At 45.7% G+C, this 24,502-nt stretch overlaps 1 protein-coding gene across 1 annotated transcript in view; it reads left to right on the forward strand.

The window, feature by feature from the left end:
- Nucleotides 1–5,779: 5,779 nt before the first annotated feature.
- The window catches only part of LOC144768631 (uncharacterized), a 1,076,067-nt gene continuing 1,057,344 nt past the window's right edge, over nucleotides 5,780–24,502 (forward strand). Inside the window, exon 1 of the mRNA XM_078652440.1 lies at nucleotides 5,780–5,959. The gene's annotated coding sequence lies outside the window, so the exon portion shown is untranslated. The remainder of the gene's footprint in view (nucleotides 5,960–24,502) is intronic.

Genomic DNA, 24,502 nt, shown 5'->3' on the forward strand with positions numbered 1-24,502 from the left:
ACATCATCTCATGGTAGTCGTTGACGAACATTCCAATATTTCTTTAGTAGAGGGGTTACCGTCAACTACCCATGGCAAGGTCATCGCGTGGCTGGATGACATCTTTGCAGTATGGGGTATTCTCGACATTCTCAAATGTGACAATTGCCGCTGTTCAAAAGCAAAGAATTCAAGGAACTTTTGGGCAGACTAAATGTCAAGCATCAAAAGAGCACACCTCTGTGACCCCAAACTAATTTTGTTGTGGAATGATTCATGAGTACCCTCAAACGGGTAAATCAACATGCATCCATAGAGGGAATCAAGTTGAACCAGACCCTGTGTCAAGCCCTCCATGCCTACCGTTCAACTCCTCACTGCACAACTGGTGAGAATCCTGCTACCTTACTAATCGGGAGAGCCATCGGAACCAAACTGCCATTGTGGACAGTAGACTGATCCTTGAATGCTGATAAGTTTCGTGTCATGGACCCTTCTCCGAAGTGTCAGATGAGAACATATGCTGATCGTCGTCAATGAGCTCAGGGAACAGCCTTCGATGAGGTCACTGGGTCCGGGACAAGCAGAAACAAAAGTGACAAACAGACCCTCCATTTGTTGCCTCTGAGGGTTATGACGTGCAAAGGGCATATGGTGATGGCGCATCGTCTCGGAAGGTCCATCACACAGGACTCATCAGACTTTAAGCCCTCACTTCAAAGGTCGTCAGCTCCTGCAATCATGAATGAGGCGACCCCATTCCAGATCAAGCATCAGAACCTGTGCCATTGATGCAGTCAGGGAGCATCTCATACCACTCAATCTGACCGACTAGGGCAAGCTCCTCGATGCCTTAATGAAGAAATATGACGGGATTATTGTTTGTACTTTTTATATAACAAGGGGGCAGATGTAGTGTCATAATACTATGGGCTCTAGGACCTTTGCAGTTCTGGGGGGAACTCAAAAAGGAATTACACAGCTTGTTGGGAGGTGTTAAGGTGTGGATATTAACGGTTATGACGTAATGAGAGTGCAGAATTGATTGTATGCGGAGGAATAAAGACGTTCAATCCAGAGTTCCGTGTGAGACACATTCCATTGCATGCTCCTGGGGCTGGGGTAGATGCTACACATGCCTTTCTCTGCCATCGTATCGATTCTTTACCTGTCTTGCAGGTTCATTTTCGTCACTGATTTCCTCCTTTTGCACTAGTTCCTATCCTTTTCGTGATTTTTAATTGTCCCTCTTTTAGGTTTCGCCTGTCGAAAGCTGCGCAAGCAGCGTTTCGCGCAGGTGAAATCTTATGTTTAGAGTATGTGTGCTCATGTCCCGCCCCTCTGTTCCATTGGCTAGCTCCATAAATGGAGGCTAGCCATTGGAACAGAGATCTGTCTGTCAATGCTGGAGCAGATTCGTGGGCATTCCCGAGAATTTTAGGCTTTTGCCCACGTCATGCGGTGGTGGGCGTTTACTTTTTTTTTTTTTTTTTTGCCGGCGCTTATGGTTTCCATTTCCTCCGACCGCCGCCGGAAGAAGTCCTTGGGTGAGTGCTTGCTGTCCTGCCCACCCCCCCACCGCGTTCGTTGTGCTTGCTGCCCCTTGCCCTGCTCCCTCGTTGGGTGTGCTGCCCGCCACCCCCCCTCACCCCCTGATAGCAGCAACTCGTCCTCCCCAGTCTCGCTCTGTGTCCCGGGATCGGCAGCCCTCCTCCCCTCCCTGTCCCGGGGTCGGTGGCTCTCCTCCCCCAGTCTGGATCGGCCGCCCTCCCTCCCCCTTCAGTCTCTCCCTGCACGTTCTCCTCAGGGGGGGGGGGGGGACGTTGGTCGGTGCATCAGGACAGGAGCTCTGGGCACAGCCGGGGGCCTTGCACCGCTGGTGTGAAACTTGGTTGTGTTCACATAAATCGTAAAGGTGTTTTTGATCCCCAAGCTTGCATATTTATTTTTAGTTCCTATTGTAAATTTTTTTTTGTCTGTTAAAAAGCATGAATGCGCATGGTTTTTAGGACTTTAGTTTCAAGCCCCCGCCCTCCCGTCTCCCTTCTTTTATGGTATATGAATGCATCGCCGTGCAGTGAAGCGCCCTCTGGCAGTGCGCCCTGGGTGAGGAGTGCGCTGCATTCCCTCCAGTACATACACACGGAAGCTTCTACCTCACGCAAGCACGAGCCACGGATGTGAGGGGTGCGGGTGTTGTTTCACAGCCTACATCATTCATTTTATAGGCCTGGAAGCATAAATGTCTGGGTAGGCCCCGCCGAAAAGAAACCCCGTCTCTTACCTGATGGTTGCATGCTCTCTCGTGCAGCCGATGAGAGCCCGACAGATATGCCTAACTGATCTCTGAAAATGCAGAATGACTTTATGAAGGGGTTATACCGAAAGCGCTAAGACGCCACCCCAGCAGCCAGTGTGCGTTATGCAAGAACCATTTAATGTATATTTTGAAAGTTTGATGTACTTTCAGTTCTATAATGCACCGCAGGCCAGGGTCCTAAAGCACAAGTGAACATCTGGACAGCTGAACATGCGAGACACGTGTCCTGTCACATATAGATGATCATGACACATGACGCGTCATAGAAAGCCAGCTCGTGGCAGGTTCATCTCCAGGACGAGCCTTTGGCGGGAGGACACGCAGCCATCAGCTAAAGAAACAAACCCCACGCATCGAGGCGACAGCTGCAGCCCCGGCCCCCCTGGAGGGACCCCCATAGATAGTGACAGTGGGAGGGGGCAAGTGGTTTCACAGGTGGGCTTGTGACAACACAGCAAACGACTGCGCCCACCCCCGCGGCTGCCCATCTGCGGGACAAACGAGGGCGTTTGCCTCGAGCCAGGGCTGTTCACACCTCTGAACGGGGGCCCCGGGAGGGCCCATTCATTGCCGGGCCCCTCTCCGGAGGGGGCCAGACGCAGCATCCAGACACTGGTGGGGGCAGGGTTCAGGCAACATGCCAGCCACGCCAGGCTGCCCAGGATTTGTGCCAGACGGCCTCAGTTACTGAAATAAATGAATCATAGTCTTTTACTGGAAACGTACATATTTTTTTTTTTATAGAAAAATTAGTCCTGGGAAGAGGGTGGGGGAGGGGATTCGATTAATGGCGATAAAATAAATGTACATGTGGGGTTTTATATGGCAATTAATACTCCCCTCCTTGTCGGAGTTTTCATATCGGTCTGACTTATTTGGAACCGCACTGCATTTTTAGCTGGCTGCATTGTCTTCCGTAGACGAGAAGCTTCAAATAATCCAAATTTGTGAAGGAATACAGATGTCCGAATAAATGTTGATAAATATTTAACTACTCGAGAGCAGTCCCTTCACCCCCGACTCTCCCATCTAAGATTAGACCGTATATCGAGTATTGTGTGCCAATTGGACCAACTTTCCAACTACCCTTTTTCAGAGGCAGGAGAATAACCTCTCTGTGCTCTGTCAAGAGGGGGCAGTCCATATTAATTCCTTGAAAGTGACTCCACCCTTCTGTCCGAACCCTACTTAATTCTTCTGTGCCTTTCAATACCAGACCAGGCGCCAATGCTTTTCAAGATATGTAAAAAAATGCCCGATTTCAACATTATATACACATCTGGCCTTTTAATTTAAATCGAACGTTACATGTGGGTAGACTGCGACGTCATACAATATAGTAAGCATATATACTATTAGTGTGTGTGTGTGTGTGTGTGTGTGCAGGGGCGTTAAGTAACAGAGATTTGAGTTTCTTGGGGACCTGCTGGCGACGGCTTTGGAAGAAGGAGATTAGTGCGTAGAGGTTTGAGGTCTGGTCAGATCAGGGATGATTTCAGAGAGTAGAGTAATCTGTGCGCCTCCAGCGGTTCAGCTGTGCATGGTGTTCACCAGGTGTAGAGGCGCTATGTTTGCAGGACTTCCATCTTGAGGGTGGAGAAGTCCAGGACAGCGGACACGGGTCAGGGTGAGGGAATTTGCGGACAGAAGAGGATGAACTGAACTCTGCTCCTCGGCGAGACTAGAATGAGGGGAAGGGTTGCGAGGGAGAGGCAAGTTTGAAGAACAGCAAACAAACACCGACCAGCATCCTGCTGTGGACATGCAACGACTTTATCAAGGTTACTGCCTTGAGGTGCGCATCAACGCACCTTGTAAAGCCGGATTAATAACTGCTTCCAAATATTACATTACAACCGTGGCCTTGCAGTCAGAGCTTTCTATGCCCCGCGTGCGCCATAAAACAACATCCATTGTCAGTCGTTCACACTTTGGTATGTTTGAATGGTTCCCTTGGTCACCTGGTTACAAAGAGGGATAATTCTAAATACAATCCATTGTTTCTGCCTTCGCTCGCAGTGGCTTTGGTTCTTTTGTTTCGGTTTCATCTACAGTGCTCGTGGTCTGCTCTCGGCCCCTAACTCTTTTCATGAACATTTTCTTTATGTTTCTTATTTAGCCCTAAACTTCCTCCAGTCATGTTCAATGAAAAAAGATGTCTGGCGCTTTTTTTAAATATTATGGAATTGTACAAAGAGTATTTTAGTTCTGCAGATTGTTTCACTGCCACACTTGTTTTCACTCCTACCTCGTCTTCTATTTCCTCAACAAATGTGTCTAATCTTCATTTCGGTAAGGGGCGAATAAGTGTTCGGTCTGAGATCTGTGCAGATCTTGTCCTTCGAAGGCTTGACACACGTCTGACCCACTACGACTTTTATCCTTCCAAAGTTGGTACCACGAGTACCATTGAACGATTACACTAAGTACATAGGTATTTTTATTTTTTTGGGTAAAGTAATATCAAACTTGTGAATTTACAGCACTGCCCCCACGCTGTGCTTGCTTCCCTGCCCCCTCGCTGTGCTTGCTTCCCTGCCCCCTCGCTGTGCTTGCTTCCCTGCCCCCTTGCTGTGCTTGCTTTCCTGAGTGTGTGTCTTTGGGTGGGTGTGTGTGTGGCTCTGGGTGGGTGCGTGTGGCTCTGGGTGTGTGTGTGTGTGGCTCTGGGTGGGTGTGTGTGGCTCTGGGTGGGTGTGTGTGGCTCTGGGTGGGTGTGTGTGGCTCTGGGTGTGTGTGTGTGGCTCTGGGTGTGTGTGTGTGTGTGTGGCTCTGGGTGTGTGTGTGTGGCTCTGTGTGTGGCTCTGTGTGTGGCTCTGTGTGTGTGTGTGGGTCTGTGTGTGTGTGAGTCTGTGTGTGTCTGTGTGTGTGTGTGGGGGTCTGTGTGTGTGTGGCTCTGTGTGTGTGGGTCTGTGTGTGTGGCTCTGTGTGTGTGTGTGGCTCTGTGTGTGTGTGTGGCTGTGTGTGTGTGTGTGTGTGTGTGTGGGTCTGTGTTTGTGTGTGTGGGTCTGTGTGTGGGTCTGTGTGTGTGTGTGGGTCTGTGTGTTTTTGTGTGGCATTTGCCAGAGATTAAACTATTGGCATTGTAAATGACAATGCCATTTATGTATCTGTTTTCAAAACCAACACATAAATACAAATTTTGTCATTTACAATGCCAATAGCTCAAACTTTTCAAAAGGCGAAACCATTGCATTGTAAATGCTTGTTTTCCCTTTCTCTTGCTTTGTGTCAGTCAGATAATTAAAAAAAAAAAGAAATTCAGTTAAAAAAATTCGAGTACCTCTGTCCACCACCTGCAAGCACTGGCGCAAAATAAGCACGCATTTATCCACAACACAGGCATCTGTGTTGTACTTTTCATCTCACAAAGAACAGATACCAGCGCACGTTTCCTAATGCAACGAAATGGCCAACACAGGCAAAACGCTGCCCTTTCGTGGTGGTGCAGGCTGGGAGGGGCCACCTACTTCCTGATTGTTCACTGCATAGATTGAGCCTGGGGCTTCAGGCAACTGTTGTGACTGCAAGAGGGTGAGACAGGCAGAGAAAACTTCTTTCGAATTCGGGAGACGCTGTTCACACACCCTAAGTCGCCCTCAAGAGACTGCCAAGGGTACTGTCTAACATTCGCACCTGGAGCCATCTGGGAGAAACATTCCGGTAGGTCTGTGGCAGGCTGCTGGGTTATCGGTTGTTGTTACTCTTTAACTGTCTTTTACGTGCTTTCCCCTCACAATTCACATCACATGACCTGCTGGCCCATTAACAGCGACAGTAGAGAGTCCAGGAAGTGCATGGGCACGAAGTTTGAATTCTCTGCTTGAACTGATTTGATGTGCACTGGTTGGTAGTGGGCGAACCACACTAGAGGGCTGTGTGAAAGGGTGCCATTGATGGACAGTGGAAGAGACCGACACTGGTGGGCAGTGAGAGGCACTGACTGCTGGATGACGTGAGGAGTTTGCTGACAAGTGGGGAGCGGGTTATTGGCAGGCACTGGGGGCAGGTAGATGGGCTACTAGTAAGCAGTGTGAGGTGCAGTGAGCAGCGTGAGGTACTCTCACTGAAGGGCAGCATTAGAAGTTGGTCTGGTGGGCAGTGTGAGGTGCAAGCATTGGGCAGTGTGACGAAAGCTAGCTCTGGTGGACAGTGTGAGGCGCAAGCACGCGTCAAAAGACCTGAAGTGGGAGACTCGCCATTTTTAAAGACAACATGGTTATCTTTTGGCTGCCTCCCGCCTCAAATTGCCTCTGCTTCAAGAGAAGCAATACATTGTCCCGATTTTTTTTATAATCTCCACTTTCCTCTTCTAAACTTCTGGCATGTGTGCGCAAGTATTAAGCAGTGTGGTGACCTGGCCCTAGTGGGCGTTGCTTGAAGCTGGGATTGGTGTAGACAGGGTCGAGAAAGCCTAATTTGCATGAAGTGACAAGTGCTTTTAAACACAGATGTAATCCGAGCTTTGTGTTTTATGTATGGCATTCTTGGTATGAGCTTCAAACTAGTTTTACTGGAAATGGGCTTGCTACAGAAACACATTTGCGAAGCAAACCAGGCCATCCCTGAGAGAAGGGGTGCGCTGTGGAACCCAAAATATCCCTGGCAATTTTTGGCAGGCCCTCCCTCCATACGGTGCATAGACTTGGAGCGCGTGCCTGACCACTGCAAGGGAGCTTGGGGGAGTTCTTCCCTAAGAAAATGTGCACAAAAATGGTGCATTCTACAACACACTTTTTGTTATATATTAAATTGTATTTATTTTTTAAAGCATAGTGAATTATGACTTTACACTGAACCAGGATACGGCAATCTTTATTGGGGTTCTTCAATGATTGATTCCCTCACTATCACCTCACAACAGTGCCTCACATCTCTCCATATCCCCTCTCAGGTATTTCATTTGTTTAATAGCGCCTCTCATACAAGTATTGTGTGTCGGAGCATTTTACATCACAAACACATACAGAGTCAAAGAATCATACTTGTGTAATTCAATGTATAAAAAAATGTTACATAAGACAACGGGGACTACAAGGTGTAGGATTCACATGTCGGTCATTTTTAAAGAATACTTGTCCTGGAGAAGCACACATTTGAGTTTCAGAACGTAACACAGTGCTCAGGGTTGACTTCGCTAAGAAGAAGTTATTTCTACCCAAACAACCCATTTTAAACAAAATAAGGATTACGGAAGACTGGGACAAAGAAAAATAACCTTCTAACCTAGATTACGATTGTAACTTTTGAACTGTGCTTTAACAAAAGGATCTCTCTGACAAAAGCAATAACCCACTGAGCTATGCACATTGAATCCTATTCTGTGGCCAGCATAGTACACACTTTTTGTTGCAGGCATATCAAACCTCTGTGCTACCTTAGATGAGTCAAAACTGCCACTTGACAAAACTCTGATCTCTCTCCAGCAGGTACGTTTATCACCAGAGTTATCTTGAAACTTTTATTGTTAGCTGAAAACTGTTGGCTATACAAGGAGCTCTGTAGTCCTTTTAAAAATGCTGCACTGTTACAAAACCGCCCCCCAGTAACAAAAGCAGCCCCCACCCTTCCAGCCTCCCGGGGAAATGCCCGATGCCGAGTAGGGCCAGTCAGCCTTGCTCTAGGACTCCTATCAACCTCTCGGAGTGGCTATAAAAAGGGGTGGGCGTTCTGTTAAACGGACGCTCCCACCCAGTGGCATGGAACAAAATGGTAGACCCCCTGCAGAATGTGAAGAGGTACCCCAAATTCTCCCATATCTCACAGATTCATTTGCTTTGGGCTGACTTAGGACACCCATGAGGACCCCCCCTTCCGTGCTGCATGGCCTTTGGGGCCTGCACTATGCTCTTGCCCTGAGCAGCTAACAGGGCCTGTTTTGGGACCCTGGGTAGAGAGTGAATCTGTGGGGCCAATCAAATTCACATACAACTTGAAATGACATCACAGGAAGTGCCATCAATTGACTGTTGGTGAAGCAAATTTGCAAGAAGCAGCTTTCTTAGTGCGGTTATCAGTAAAAAAAACAAAAAAGAAATATTAACGCTAATAAAGTAAGTACATATATGTTACATTTTTAATAAGTGAAAATACAGTATATGAGCCACACTGGATGGAACAGTCTGGCCTAGGTTTCTCCACAATGTGGAAAAGTAAATTTTGTCATGTTCTGTGTCCCTACGTGTCCTCCATCTTATGTTATGTGTGCATGATTAATATGCATATGTATTCCCCGTGTTCGATTAAAGACGCAATTACAGTTGTGTCCATCTCTAGTATGCCAGTTTCCAGTTCTCGTGAATACTACGAATATCAGGCCTATGTAAAGTCACGTTGCCACGTTTCTCAGTATGCACGTTATTTCATTGTAAAGTCCCCGTTTCTAGGCCTCAAAAGGGCCCGGACACTAGATTCAGCTCCTGTCTCCTGAGCCTCGCTGAGGAGCGATACAGCCCCCACCTGTATCCTCGACCCTTCACTTACTTCCTGCCTCGCAGTGCCCGGCTCAGCCTGGCTCTGCCTCTGAGTCTGCCAAGAGTATGTTATGATTCTAGTTATCAGTCCAGCCCTCCTTCTCTGCATTCCTAAGCTACTGAATCGCATCAATAGTTTCCGTCATTGTCTAGCCTTTACGTCTCCATGTAAGAGAAATACTGCATTTAATGGTCATTTAATATTCTTCATCACGCACTACATGTAGAATAATGCATGCTCCAGTCTTGGAGTCCGTTAGCCTCTCCCCTCCTGACTCTTAGTTTATATCAACATGTTCTCTAAACATCAGATACTAGATAGGGTTTAGGTACATGTCGCCCTGACTCTCCAGACTTCAGTCTCTGCTCCTAGCACAGAGTTCATAGCCCCCAGCTTCTCCTAGTAACGCGTCATTGCCAGTTTGCACGCACCACCAGGTTAGAGGTCCCGGCTCCTTAGGTAGCCCCCTCCATGTTTCCGCCCCATTTATGACATATTCTGTTACGTTTACATCACATGTCTATGTATACGCCTCTTGTTACACCCACTTTCACCCTTATCTTTCACGACTGCTATTGACCACACCTACTGCTCCGCCTATCGTATGTATTGTAATGCAACTGTTTTTAGTATATATGTTCGTGTATTGTTATTAAATGTTAGCGCGCTCATCCCAGATCCTGCCCGGCAGCTGTCGGGGCCCCCCTGTCAAGCGCTGCCATCCTATTCCTGTGCAGGTTGTCCTGTTCCTGTCCTTATGCTGTATTAAACCTGCAAACTCCTACTACCTCGAATCTTGACTCTTATTTATTGAGCTATCTGTTATTGCTATGCCTAGTCAAACCTAGATCCGGTATTATTTATTTATATACCACATAATGGCGCCCGAATAGGGACTTGCCCTTTCCCCACGCGCCGGTGAAGCCACGCCGGCCCCCTGACCCTCTGCAGCCGTGACGGAACCATACCGGCCACGTGCAGATATTTCTGCTTCAAGTATCCCTCAGGCCCACGGAGGAGATGGAGGTGGCGGTCCAGCATCCAGACGAGGCGGTGGAGGAACGCGGCGAGTCCCGACCAGAGCCCAAGCCGAGAGTCCAAGGTCCGAGGTATCCGGAGGCCCACCCGTAACTGGAGTCCGAAGTTCGTCCGTCCGGCGTCGAAGCAGTCCAGTCCAGTCCGAGGCCTTCCGTTCTTGCTGCCCGGTGAGTACCATTGCTGGGGTAGTATCTAGACAGGGTCAATCTAATTGACTCTGGTCCGTGGGTTGGTGGTACACAGACCCCCAAATGAAGTGTCCACTTCGGTGGATGCGGGTCCTGACGTGTCTCTTTATGAGACCGGTAAGTTTCGTACTGTTTCAGCAGTGCATCTAGTTTCTGTTCTAGTCCATTCTGTTCTCGAGAAATTCATGTATTCTGTTTCCAGTATTCCAGGTAGTATTCTGTTCGAACTGTTATTTTAAATATTCTTCATGTATTTTAATGTCGTGGTATGAATGTGAAGTAATTATCGTGTTCATTGTGTATTGTATTGTGTCTAGATTACAGTTCAGTCATGCCCTTATTCTCGAAATTACGTCAGTTAAAAACCAGAAAAGGTCTGCTAGAAGCAGCAGTTCCTGTCCCGCCTAGGGACAGTCCAGGTCATTTTATGTATCAAAAGCATGGCATAAGTGCCATATTATATCTAGATTTATGGGTAGAGTATACCAAAGAGTTAGAAGAAAAGTATAGATGGCCTGTATCAGGCACATGGGATGCCGAGTGCATCATGCGAGTAGAAGAAGCATTATGGAAAAAGAAAGCCAGACAGTCACAGAAAGATGCCATCGAGCTATGGCGCAAAGAATCTCATAAAAGAACCGAAAAAGAAATCAGAAAGTCAGAACTAAGTAGAGAATCCTTAGAACGAGCCCAAGAAAGGGAACTAATCGAGATAGGTGAACGAGTTAAAACAGAACAGTCAGACAGACAGAGGCATGCCCTTATTAAGGGTATGTATCCTCTTCTTGCCGAGGGCTTGCCAAAAGCGACCCCGGAGGCATCCAGTAATTTTCCGCCACCACTAGTTCCGACCAAGCTACGTCACAAACCGACCGCAGCTGATATTTTCATTTCGTCCTATTTGGACGACACAGTCCCGGAATATGCAAATCCTGTTCCTGTTCCGCCGGTCCCTGTAAATCAGGCAATTCCTGCTCCTCCAGACACCGGAGTACCTGTTACGGTACCCCCGGTCCAGCCCGCCATACAAGTCCAGCCTGCATTTCCATTTCCCACTCTGCCAGGACGAAGAGCATCAGTTGACGATTCTAGTTTAGGGGCCGCAGGGGGGGGTCCTCCAGGAACCCCGCCGCCACACAAGCGTTTAACGTTAGTCGAATTACATGCACAAGCGTCACAGCGTACGCCCAGACATCAGTCTGTTGCAGAAATAAGAAAAGCCCTTACCGAATGTGGCTATGACCCAGTCCCAGGCGAGGATAATATGGTTTTATATTCATTACGCGTAAGAAAGGTGACCGAGTATCTAGTCACCCTACCAGATATGAAAGAAGATCTAGACAGAATATATCGTTTCATCCGTACAGGGGATGATCCAGAAAGTATTAGTGACGTCATGTCTCAAAGGAAAGTTGAGATCCAGCTCATGTTATTAAAGTTCTTGATTAATTGTCTAATAAGAGAACAAGATTCCCCGACTAAAGATCAGGCCGAAATGAAAATCCTGACAAGGTGGAGTGATAATATAGCCGAGGGTAAACACAAGACTATCAGTAGTATAGAGAGTATGTACAAGAAAATCCGTAAGGAAATAATAAGGTTACACGATCAACGTAAGGCAGCACAAGTAAGCGAAAAAGAAAATGACTCTACTGAAGAGATAGAGGACGAGAATTCCGCCAGAATAGCGTATGTAGGAAAATCTAGATTTCCAGATCGCCATTTGCGCCTAGAACACAAGTCAGCTTTACATCATCCAGCATCAGAACAAGGTTCTCTAGAACAAGTATTTCAAGCTACCGATCACATTCTGAAGTCACGAATCGGTTATAGTGAGTTAAGTACTATGCATGAACAAGAACTAGTCCGATCAGCGGTCCGATGGATTACTGATTCTACCACTTTTCCAGACGAAATAGTGGCACAAATGTTCCTGAAATTGCCCCCAGCCGAGCAACGACTGGTGGGTATGTATATGATCCAGCACCTCATTACATTGTATGAGGGTCAACATTCTGATCCAGGTCCGTTACACGATGTCCTGAACGAGTTACTCCAGTATAAATGGAAAGGTTTAGGTACCGATTTAATTAGTGTCATTCTAGAACAGCGCCACAAATATGGAACGTTTTTGAACCCGCATTTTGTTCATGTCTCACCTCCAGAAAGTAAACACTTTTACATAGACAGACAGAATCCGTTACGAGAAGTACACCCAGTCAGGACAACAGATGGTGAAATGCAACAAGTGTTTGTTTACACTCCGATTACAAAGATGGAACTCTTAGAGATGAAAAAGTTAATTCCCTGTCATGACAAAGATCCAGCAGGGTTCCACCGAGAATTAAAAGACATGCTCCGTATGGGAGAATATACGTATCCAGACGTTATTAAAATGCTAAAAGTCCTATTGCCCGCAGGGGTATATGAGAAACTCAAGGAAAAAGATTGGGAGGTGGGAGAGAAAAAGATCGATTGGACAGTCCTAGAAGCTGAAGACAAGGCACGAGTACCAGGTACCGGTCTAGGAGAGAAATGTAAAGAATTACCAGAACTGTTAATACAAGTTTTGCCAAGATTATTAGCAACTAAAAAGGAAGACTGGGATGCAATCTCAGCCTGTAAACAGAAACAAGACGAAGATATTAGTGATTATTATTCTAGATTTGAAAAATGTTTTACCATAAACAGTGGCCTCAAGACAAGTAGCGAGTCATACCCTCACCTTTTTGTTACTAAATTAGTCGAGAATTCAAGTCCACAAGTTAAGAATCGAGTTTTGAAAGTCGAAAGTACCTGGCAAGCTAATACCCCATCCCAGATGTTACAGATGCTTCAATATCACCAGAATAGAATCAGAGAAGAGCAAGAACACGAGAGAAAACGTATGAAAGACACGAAAATGAAAGTACTAGTTGCACAATCTGTTCCTCAAGACAGTCAGAAGAGGGGTCCGAATCAAGCCAGTCACCCTGCAGCTCCCGTTAAAGGAAACTGCAATTATTGCAAACAGCCAGGTCATTTTATAAACGAGTGTGCAGTTCTGAAACACAACATAGCTACCGGTAAGACTAAAGAAAGACCACGTCCGCCTAGACAAGAACAAGTTACACAGACTCCTCAACCACAGAATGCACAACAGACAGTTACAGCACCGCAGCCTATTGCTGCAACACAGCATGTTACACAGCAGATGTACCAGTATGCACAGTCCGAGTATCCAGAGTATCAACCGTATTCATGAAACAGCCTAGAGAGGGAGGTAGGTTTGCCTCTCATCGAGATACCTGTAGATCAAGAAGGTCCCTATGTTCATAGTCAAGTATTAGGGAAAGATAGAAAGTTTTTGATTGATACAGGGGCAAGTAGGACCACCATCAGCCACGCCGAAGTTCCAGGGGCTCCACTCTCAGGCTCTAGAAATGTTTCCCTTGGATTTTCAGGAAAACCTATTGTAAATGAAATATCAAAGCCAGTTACTCTAGAAGTAGGTCCATTGTCCCGCACTACTGATCTGTTACTTACTAAGTCCTGTCCAGAAAATTTGTTGGGCATTAAAACACTGAAAGAATTAGGTGCAGTTATTTGCTGTTCCCCAGAGGGAATACGATTGTTCCTACGTGACTTCAAGGGTCACTATGTATTACGAGATTTTGATCCGAGATTGTCTAATGTTCCGCAGCATCTATGGGCGCAAGGTCCAACTGATGTTGGTTATATGCAAATCACACCCCATCGTGTGACTCTCAAGCCAGGTGTAGTGTTACCACGAATCAGACAGTACAGATTGCCACCTGAGGCTGTAGCAGCCTTATCCAAAATTATTGACGAGCTCATCGCTCAAGGAGTAGTTGTAGAAACTGACTCCAATGTATGTAATTCTCCGATCATTCCTGTCATGAAACGTACTGATCCGAATGCACCCCCAGTATATCGATTAGTGATTGACCTACGAGAACTCAATAAATGTATTATTCCCCAGTACCCAGTTGTCCCAGATATCTCTTCCCTATTGACAGCCATTGATTCAGAAGCTTCATTTTTCACAGTCATAGACCTCAAGAACGCATTTTTCAGTGTCCCCATTCATCCAGACAGCCAGTTTCTTTTCGGATTTTGTTTAAATGGAAGGAGCTATATGTTCACACGCGCTCCTCAAGGTTTCACAGAAAGTCCTAGTATTTACAGTCAAGCACTTAAGAGACAACTGGACAACATTCACATGCCAACTGACACTGCCCTACTCCAGTATGTCGATGATCTACTGATCACAGCCCGTTCTGAACGTGCTTGCGAGCGAGCATCCCTTACAGTCTTGTATTTCCTAGCCGAGATGGGGCACAAGGTGTCCCCTTCTAAGCTTCAATTCTGTGTCCAGCAAGTGATCTATTTAGGCCACTTACTGTCCAAGAGGGGTAGGCAGTTGACACCAGACCGTATCCAGTTAATAGCGAGTCTTCCTCAGCCCAAGACCCAGAAGGAGGTACGTGCTTTTATCGGCCTTACTTCTTATTGCAGACAATGGATTCCTCAGTATGCATTTCTAGCTAAACCACTGATACAGTTAACGACACAGGAGGCAGCCGTATCGACTGTCCTCCCTTGGACATCTGAACATACACTTAGTTTCAATGAGTTAAAGAAAGCTTTATGTCAAGCTCCAGTTCTAGCAACACCGAACTACAGTAAGCCTTTTACACTTTTCGTCACAGAACGCGAAGGTACAGCATTATCTGTTCTTACACAAGATCAAGCAGGACAATACAAGCCCTGTGCTTATTTTTCGAGCACATTAGATCCTGTAGCCCAGGCTCTGCCTGCGTGCCTCAAGTCAGTTGCAGCCACAGCACTAGCTATCAGACAAAGTGATTCCATAGTGTTAGGACACTCCCTGACAGTACAAGTTCCACACTCCGTGGAAGTTCTTTTAAACCGAACACAGACTCAGCACTTGACAATTGCACGTTTAACAGGTTATGAATTGACACTGTTCCAGCCACACATAGAAATCAGACGCTGCAACGTTCTAAATCCTGCTACACTGTTACCGTCAGTTAATTCAAATCCTGCCACACACGACTGTGTGGAAGTAGTCAACATTACGACAAAACCAAGACAAGATCTGACAGATATTCCATTACCAGATCCAGACCTGACACTTTATGTGGATGGTTCATGTATGAGAACAAATACAGGAGAACTAGTAGCCGCGTATGCAGTGACTACTGACACTGAAGTTATTGAAACACACCGTATTGACACCCTGTCTGCTCAAGCAGCAGAGCTAGTTGCTCTGACACAAGCCTGCATACACGCCAAGAATCTGAAAGTTAATGTTTACACAGACTCACGTTACGCATTTGGAGTCGTACACGACTTTGGAGTGCTCTGGCAGGAGAGAGGTTTCATGACTTCTCATGGAACCAAGATTCAGCATGGTCTCCTTATTCAGGCTCTGTTAGATGCTATACATTTACCGACATCTATTGCTATCATGAAGTGCAAAGCACATACGAAAGTTACTGACATTATTTCCCAAGGTAATGATCTAGCAGATCGCACAGCCAAGCTTATAGCACAGACTCCAGACATTTCAGTTAAGCCAACACAGACACATACTCCAGATCCGACTACCTGTATGACAGTTAAAGACCCTACTCAAGATGTCATAGATATCCAGTTACATGCTACTCCCGATGAAATCAAGAAATGGTCCGAACAAGGAGGGGTCCACACAGATCAAGGATGGTTAACGAAGGGTAGAACCACATGGTTTCTCCCCGACTCTATGGTTCAAGTCATTATCAATACCGCACATAGTCCAGCACATTTAGGAGAAAAAGCTATGTTAGACAGTATCCAGAACATTTGGTTCAACAAGCATTTACGAGCTGCAGCCAAGCAGAAAGTCCGTACCTGTATGATATGTTGCCAGTTTAATCCAGGTAAAAGTGTGCCGGTGGAACAAGGTGGATTCCAACCTCCTGACCACCCTTTTGAAGTCCTCCAGATGGATTATATTCAGATGGAGCGATGTCGAGGTTTCAAGTATGTCCTTGTAGTTGTATGCGCTTTGTCCAGGTGGACAGAGGCATATCCAGTCCCAGATTACACAGCCGCGACCACTGCCAAGCAGTTGGTTCGTGAGTTCTTCCCCCGTTATGGACTCCCTAGAGACGTATATTCAGATAACGGCCAGCCATTCTCATCTGAGTTGATGAAGCACGTTTCCCTATTGTTAGGGTACCAGTGGAAGTTCCATTGTGTACGCCATCCTGAAGCAGCTGGTCTCGTAGAGAGACATAATCAGACCCTGAAAATCCGAATTGCAAAAGTTTGTCAAGAGAAAGGTGTGGACTGGCTAGTAGCTCTGCCAGTTGCTCTGTTCTACATGCGCATGGTCCCACATTCCAGATCAGGTCTGTCCCCGTACGAGGTCGTATTCGGCCGCCCCCCTAACATGTGGGGTACACCTAGACCCCGAAGTATTACCGATGTTTCAAGTAATATGCTGACAGATTACCTAGCTTCCTTGATGTCTGCCCTCAACTCTTGTCGTTCACAGGTTGCTGCCGCATTTCCAGACAATACCGAGGTGGCACCGCATGAAATCGTTCCCGGATCCATGGTCCTAGTGCGAAACTTTGATCGTTCAAGTCCGCTGGAGCCTCGCTGGAAGGAGCCCCGACAGGTCCTCTTGGCCACCCGTACAGCCGTGAAGTTGGAGGGACGAAAAGGCTGGGTGCATCTTTCGCACATCAAAAAATTTTATGGATTGAAACCAGTTTCAAAGAACATTTCCGAGCATTTAAAAGACTGCCAAAGTACTATTCTTAAGGACTGTCCCGCAAAAGACAATGATACTGCACCCTCCCTGTTAGAGAAAACTCCGCAACAGGAGTATAAACTTAAGTTAAGGTCTAGTAAAATAAGTCAGCCAGTTTGATTGTCTAAGTCCTCCCCTAGGTGAAACGGTTAGACCGGTTTCTGACATGTATAAAATAGACCCCCATAGCGAGAGAGTTAGTCAAAACTCAATCCGATGTATTGTTTTTCTAAGTTTCATATTATTTCTCAGTGTTATGATTTCCTGCACCAGTTATGCATTTTATCTGTATTTTCCAGTTTCTCATGTAAATAAGTCTTCTAATGTTACAGTAGAGCACACGTTTAGTGATCTGCCTCCTCATGAACTCTCTTATCGCCTCGCTATGCGTAACAATTCTTTTTTCCGCATGTTACATTATTCACACCAGACCAGCAATGCCACTAATTGTTGGGTGTGTGGTCGACTCCCCCCTTTCCAGACACCGAAGGGAGTTCTACCACTCTTTCCGTATCCCTTTTCACATAATGGTTCGTGTGGAGCATGGTCCACGTTAACATCATCCTCAACAGATATGTCTTTTCTTAACAGTACATGTTTCCCAGACAAGCAAGGTCTTCCCCACAGAACAGGGTTAGATCTCGAAAACGAAGTTTACAATTTAGGAAATTATTCTTCGAATTTCATGGTCCTGAATGTTCAGTCTGATACTACTCCAGACTTACCTGCTATTTCAGTACTACCAGTCAAAGGCGAATTATGTGTTAGAAATTATGGTTCCATACATGTAGGACATAGTGATTGTACTACTATTGTCAAATATAGTGACAGTGGGAAATCTATTTTCAAAGCTTCACGTCATTCTTATTTTATTTGTGGTCAAACTGCATATGTTCGTCTGCCCCTCGATTGGGAGGGAACCTGTTACATTGCCTTCCTACTGCCACCTGTTTTCCTAGCTCCATCTGATTATCACAGAAACACACATCTAGTACACATTAGACATAGAAGGGAGTCCCCGATTGTCGATTATACTGAAACTGCCCTAGAACAATATACAGATTTCAATAGAGGTTTCTTCTTCTTTATAGGACCTATCCAGAATAGTAAGTTAATTCGTAGGTTAACCAGAACCCTCGAAGCCGTAGTGAATGAGACTGCCTCTGCCCTAGGTAATTTAACTGAAGAGCAATCTGCTATGAGATTTGTCGTGCTCCAAAATCGTCTCGTCCTTGACGTCATCCTGGCCGATAGGGGCGGTACATGTAGAGTCATCGGATCTAGTTGCTGCATTTTCATTCCTAATAACGCGCCGTCTGTTTATTCAGCTATAACCAGACTTCATAAAATTGCCCATCTGTTACACCAAGATCCAGGCACCTGGACATGGTCCGGTTGGTTCTGGAATATAATTTCCGCCTGGGGATGGAAAGTATTGTCATTTCTGGGTATTACAGTAGCAATCATATTCAGTTGCTGCCTCTGTATACAATGTGGCCCTGCGATTTGCGGCATTTGTGCTACCTCTTGTATTCCTAGTCCCAAGCCCCGTTCTAAATCCCGTTCCAAGAAAATTCGAGACGAGCAAATGATACTGTATGAAATGATAGATGGTATCATGAATATTGATGTTTCCTGATGGAAACGTAGTGACAAGGAGGGAATGTGGAAAAGTAAATTTTGTCATGTTCTGTGTCCCTACGTGTCCTCCATCTTATGTTATGTGTGCATGATTAATATGCATATGTATTCCCCGTGTTCGATTAAAGACGCAATTACAGTTGTGTCCATCTCTAGTATGCCAGTTTCCAGTTCTCGTGAATACTACGAATATCAGGCCTATGTAAAGTCACGTTGCCACGTTTCTCAGTATGCACGTTATTTCATTGTAAAGTCCCCGTTTCTAGGCCTCAAAAGGGCCCGGACACTAGATTCAGCTCCTGTCTCCTGAGCCTCGCTGAGGAGCGATACAGCCCCCACCTGTATCCTCGACCCTTCACTTACTTCCTGCCTCGCAGTGCCCGGCTCAGCCTGGCTCTGCCTCTGAGTCTGCCAAGAGTATGTTATGATTCTAGTTATCAGTCCAGCCCTCCTTCTCTGCATTCCTAAGCTACTGAATCGCATCAATAGTTTCCGTCATTGTCTAGCCTTTACGTCTCCATGTAAGAGAAATACTGCATTTAATGGTCATTTAATATTCTTCATCACGCACTACATGTAGAATAATGCATGCTCCAGTCTTGGAGTCCGTTAGCCTCTCCCCTCCTGACTCTTAGTTTATATCAACATGTTCTCTAAACATCAGATACTAGATAGGGTTTAGGTACATGTCGCCCTGACTCTCCAGACTTCAGTCTCTGCTCCTAGCACAGAGTTCATAGCCCCCAGCTTCTCCTAGTAACGCGTCATTGCCAGTTTGCACGCACCACCAGGTTAGAGGTCCCGGCTCCTTAGGTAGCCCCCTCCATGTTTCCGCCCCATTTATGACATATTCTGTTACGTTTACATCACATGTCTATGTATACGCCTCTTGTTACACCCACTTTCACCCTTATCTTTCACGACTGCTATTGACCACACCTACTGCTCTGCCTATCGTATGTATTGTAATGCAACTGTTTTTAGTATATATGTTCGTGTATTGTTATTAAATGTTAGCGCGCTCATCCCAGATCCTGCCCGGCAGCTGTCGGGGCCCCCCTGTCAAGCGCTGCCATCCTATTCCTGTGCAGGTTGTCCTGTTCCTGTCCTTATGCTGTATTAAACCTGCAAACTCCTACTACCTCGAATCTTGACTCTTATTTATTGAGCTATCTGTTATTGCTATGCCTAGTCAAACCTAGATCCGGTATTATTTATTTATATACCACAACAATGTAAATGTTTAATCAAATACTAACAATTTGTTTCCTGATTAGCACATTAGGTATGTATGTATGTATATATATATATATATATATATATATATATATATATATATATATATATATATATATATATATATATATATATATATATATATATATATATATAAATATATATATGGGCTACTCATGTGGGGGCAAACCTAACTGCTGAAAGGCTATGAAGCGCTTTAAAGGGTCAAAGAGACAGTCAACTCGTAGTAGTAGAAGTAGATAGTTTGTTGACTGTGACTGCATCATGATGTCGTTTTTGTGAGTATTCAGTTGTTGCCTGCATTGGAGCTGGGTTCTGGATGTCCAGTTGGATACGGCGACAACGCTCCAGATCCCTGGTGCATAGTTCGGAAAAGGCCTGTTGCTTGTTCTTTCAGTTTTTATCTCTTCTTCTGTCTGAAGTTGTCCTTGCTGCAGGCACGTGGAGAGCCACATAGATGGAGAGCTTGTCATCCAAGAAGGCAGGGTAGTCAGTGAGTTGTGTGTATGTGGTATTTCTATAGTGAAAACCTAGTAAAAAATCAGCGGAGCATTGTACAGGGTCAATGACAAGCATAAAGTCAAGGAGTGATAAGAAAGGTAGCTGGTCTGTGCATTGTTAATGGACTGTTACCTGGGAGAGTTACCCAGCCACCTTGTATAGTCACCTAAATAAAGGACATTGGTAAATATATAACCTTTGCATCAAGTAGCAGTGCACTGTAGTCCTACATCTGCTAATCTAACTGTTTGATTCTTGGAAAATAATACTTTCCCTGTGGTTGGTCCACAGATCTGACAATGTGGCAGCACTTTGTAAGAATGTAGGAAACAGACACCAAAGGCGTATTCCACAGGCAGGTCCTGTAACTGTTCATGGTTAGAGGAGGGGAAGCTGATGTCACGTTATGGACACAGCTGCTGACTTTGGAAGAGGGGAACCAGGTTCGAGTCTCGGCGTCAGCTCAACATCCTGTGATTATGGGCAAATCACTTAATCTCCCCAATGCTCAAGTGAAGTGCTCCAATTCCTTTGGGTCAAGTTCTTGCCATATAAAACCTCAAAACAAAAATGGCTTTTATTCACTCATTCAAGACTGTCTGCATCTTAGTAACCGAAGGTGCTCCTGTACCCGCATAGTACAGCACAAATCCTGTGCCACAATGCCTGCCTGCAACTACCAAGCATCTCTTTCACAGCTCATTAAGGACCGAAAGAGAGTTGCTTGCCCTCTGAAAGGGTTAAAAGTGCGTTGGGAGGGGGAGGGGGGATGTTCTTGAAGCACTAAAATGCTGGACACTGGGCGTCATGTAGTTCCTGTAAGTCAGAAGCTATAATGTGTGTTTGTGAGGTCAAGGGGGAAGGGACCTTTCCCTGGTCTCGCAGCCATGATCCAGTGTTGCAAAGCCCTGGGTAGGTGGGCTCTTCCCCCTATTTCTTGCACTACGCATGCCTGCAAGGCCCAAGAGGCTGGGCCTACTGCCACTTGGGTGGGCCCTAATTTTGCCGCCCAGTGCAGCTAAGAGCGGGGGGTGGCGCCCAATGATTACTTTTTCTGGAGTTCGGGGGAGGTAGGGGGTGGTAGTTAACAGCCGACTTGTTCGCAGAGGGATATTATTGTCAACAGACCTGATTTGCTCACCTCCGCCACCCCCAAATAGAGTGCCACCTGGGGCAAATCGCCCCCCTACCTATGCCACTGCCGAAGAGCGAGGTGTCCCTTACCTGGGCCTCGCAGTGCTGCAGCATAGGAACACGGGTGCAAGGCCCCATGTTGGCGGGGTGAGTGAGAGACACTGGGCAGCTGCCAATGCCCAGCAAAGGCCCCGGCAGTCAAGCATGTAAAGAAGGATAGGGTCTAGAATAAAACACAAACTTCATCTTTACAAGGAGTTAACTAGATAGCGTATTTGTTACAACCTTATAATCACAGTAAAGCCATTCTTGTCAATATATCTTTAGAAAGAGCATACATTCCCAAGAGCACTGTCCTTATCACAGGCACAGAACTAGGTCCATTGACCTTTTATTGAGGGCCAAACTGTGGCCTGCTTGCCGATACAATGGCGCACTGCACTCCTCTCTAACGGGAGACAGTTCTGGTGTCTCCCGTTAAATGTCAAGCTCCCTAAATCCATTCATAATATGTAACCAAACAAACTAATCGCATCAATAAATAAAATAAATGGAGGGGCCCAAAGATTTTCTTACTCGCCCACCACAATGCTGCCCAACACCGGGGTTACTAAATGCAAAAGCTGTGTAGTCTTGCTTCCACTTGATGCCATTTCCTGTCTCTATCTCGCAGGTTCTTTTTTATTCCTGCTTTCAACTTTTGTCACAGTTTTCCTTTCTTTCTCTTCCTCCATCTTTCTCCTGTTCTTCCTATCTCTCTGGGTCTACGGGTCAAAGTCCTGGTCCTCCAAAACGAGCGTGGTGTAGTGTGATTGCTAGAAGGACCACAAGGGTGACGTCCAGTGAGTTCAGGTTTTTTTTAATGTACACATAAGTATGTCCTAAAAGAAAGTTCTACATAGGCCACTGTCCCAAAAGGTTCTGTGCCTATTCACATTCCACCCTAACTTCCACATTGGAAACAACCATACACACATATTTCCTCTTAATTTTAAAGAAAAGAAACTAACATGGAAAACAACAGAAACTGCAACCTCTACCTCAAGACATTAACACAATGTCCTTAAACTTCTTTGATATCCTGAGTTCTATAAGTGGATCCATAACATTCTCATCACTGGCTGCCAAGGACCCAAACATTGATCTACCCTTCCACCCCCCTTTGCGTGAAAATACATTGCCCTCCTCTTCCTGGATAATCAACCTCTGGTTAACACCCACTGATTCACACCCATCAAGAACCACCACAACTGTACTCCTTACACGGCAAAAGGACACAATTCCATATTCTTCCATCCCCTGAAAATGTCAGTCACTCTCGTATGATTGGACCAACACAGGCTGCACCCTTATTAACCCACCCTGATTTCTAAATGCTTAGCCTTTGTCCCACCTAAACGACAGCCTATATTGAGCCACTATTACCCTCCGATTGTTGATATACTTCATAATTTCCTCTTACTATATATATTTTCACTCTTTTTCCCGTATCATCTTCACCACATTCGTTCTCCAACTTCTTAGGTCTCTACTATTTATGAAGAAACTAGTGTAGTGACTGGTTTCCTTACTCGCAGCAATTCGAACGATGATTTCCCAGAAACAGACTCTAAGTCATGCTATACGCCCAAAACCTTTAATGCTTGGCCATTAGACTTAGGAGGTACATATCTACACAGGAGATGCCACTACCCATCAGAAAGGCTTGTGTCTAGGTCAGTGTGAACTGTATTCCATTGTCAAAAACAATATTCTTAGTAATACTGTCTCACAGCAGGCATCCTCGAGAAAACCGATTATAGCCTCTGTGGTAATACTCCATACAATGGTATGATGGGCCAGTTAGAAAAGCCTTCAATTAATACAATAGCCCATAACTCCTTTTGTGGAAACAGCGAAAAATGTCCCAGGAAATCTATTTACTAATTTCTTCCAAGGACCATTGGGGAAGTTGACTGCGGTTCTGGGACACTACGCGACTTGGCTACATTTTCACTTCTGCTACATATAATAGAACCTCTCCTCCACCCGTCCAGTACAGCATTGATACAAGACCACTAATAGTACTTCTTAGCCTCCTTTTACGTGATAAGGCCAAAATGTCTTTCTGCAACCCTCCCAGAGGTATGACCTTATCTCCTTTCAACACAAGATCACTATTCACAATAACTCCTCTTTACCTTTCACAGAAGCTTGGCACTCACCAAGTTACCTCCCGTTAGAAATGAGGGTCTCTAGTTGGCAGAGGTAGGTACCTTTGTCCAAATAGTGATGCTTGCTTCCAGTCAGGTAAGGGAGATACACACTTTAGATAACCCCTGCTCACCCCGTGGGAAGCGTGGCACAAGCAGACATACTTAGCCCAAAGGCAATGGGTAAAGTATTTGTACTCAAAACACACAGTAATACAGTGATAACACCACAAATGGACACCACACCAGTTTAGGAAAAGAAAGTATCTTTATCTAAACTCAATAAGACCAAAACTACAAAAATCCAACATACATGTAATAAGACTGTGACTTTGAAAAGATTTCAAACAACTTGTCCCAGAGAAAAATATGGATGCGTGATTTCTCTCAAAGTACCTGTTGTGACAAAATTCACAAGGCCAAACAGTCCCAGAGATGGGAAGGGTCGGAAAACAACGAAATGCGTCAGTTCCAGAGTCCATAGGGAGGCGATGCAACAGTTCTGCTGCACACAGGAGAAGTGATGCATCAAATCCGGTCTGTGGGGGGAAGTGTTACATTGATTCCAAGACTGTTCTGGTCCGCGGGTGATGTGTTGGGAAAACTTGCAGCACAGGTACGATGCGTGGAAATTTGAGATGCGTCAGTGATCAATGCGGCAGCTCTGAGTGGTGATGCGTCGGTTTCTTCAGCCTTGAATCCTCAATGCCTCAGTTCTTGCAGCGGTGACAGGAGCTGCATCGTTTTTAGGAGCGGCACAGCGATGCATGCAGATTCTTCTTACACAGCGGTGCTGCGTCAGAAAAACAGCCGCAAGAAGAGCGATGTGTCGATTTTCTTGTAGTTGCATTGCTTTTCCAGCTCCCAACAGCAGGAACAACCTTCAGAAGCCCAACACAGGGACAGGCACCTCTTGGCAAGTAGGAACTCCCAGAAAGGAAGTTCAGGGACACTG

Source organism: Lissotriton helveticus, chromosome 7 (assembly GCF_964261635.1).
Source record: "Lissotriton helveticus chromosome 7, aLisHel1.1, whole genome shotgun sequence".
NCBI lineage: Eukaryota > Metazoa > Chordata > Amphibia > Caudata > Salamandridae > Lissotriton > Lissotriton helveticus.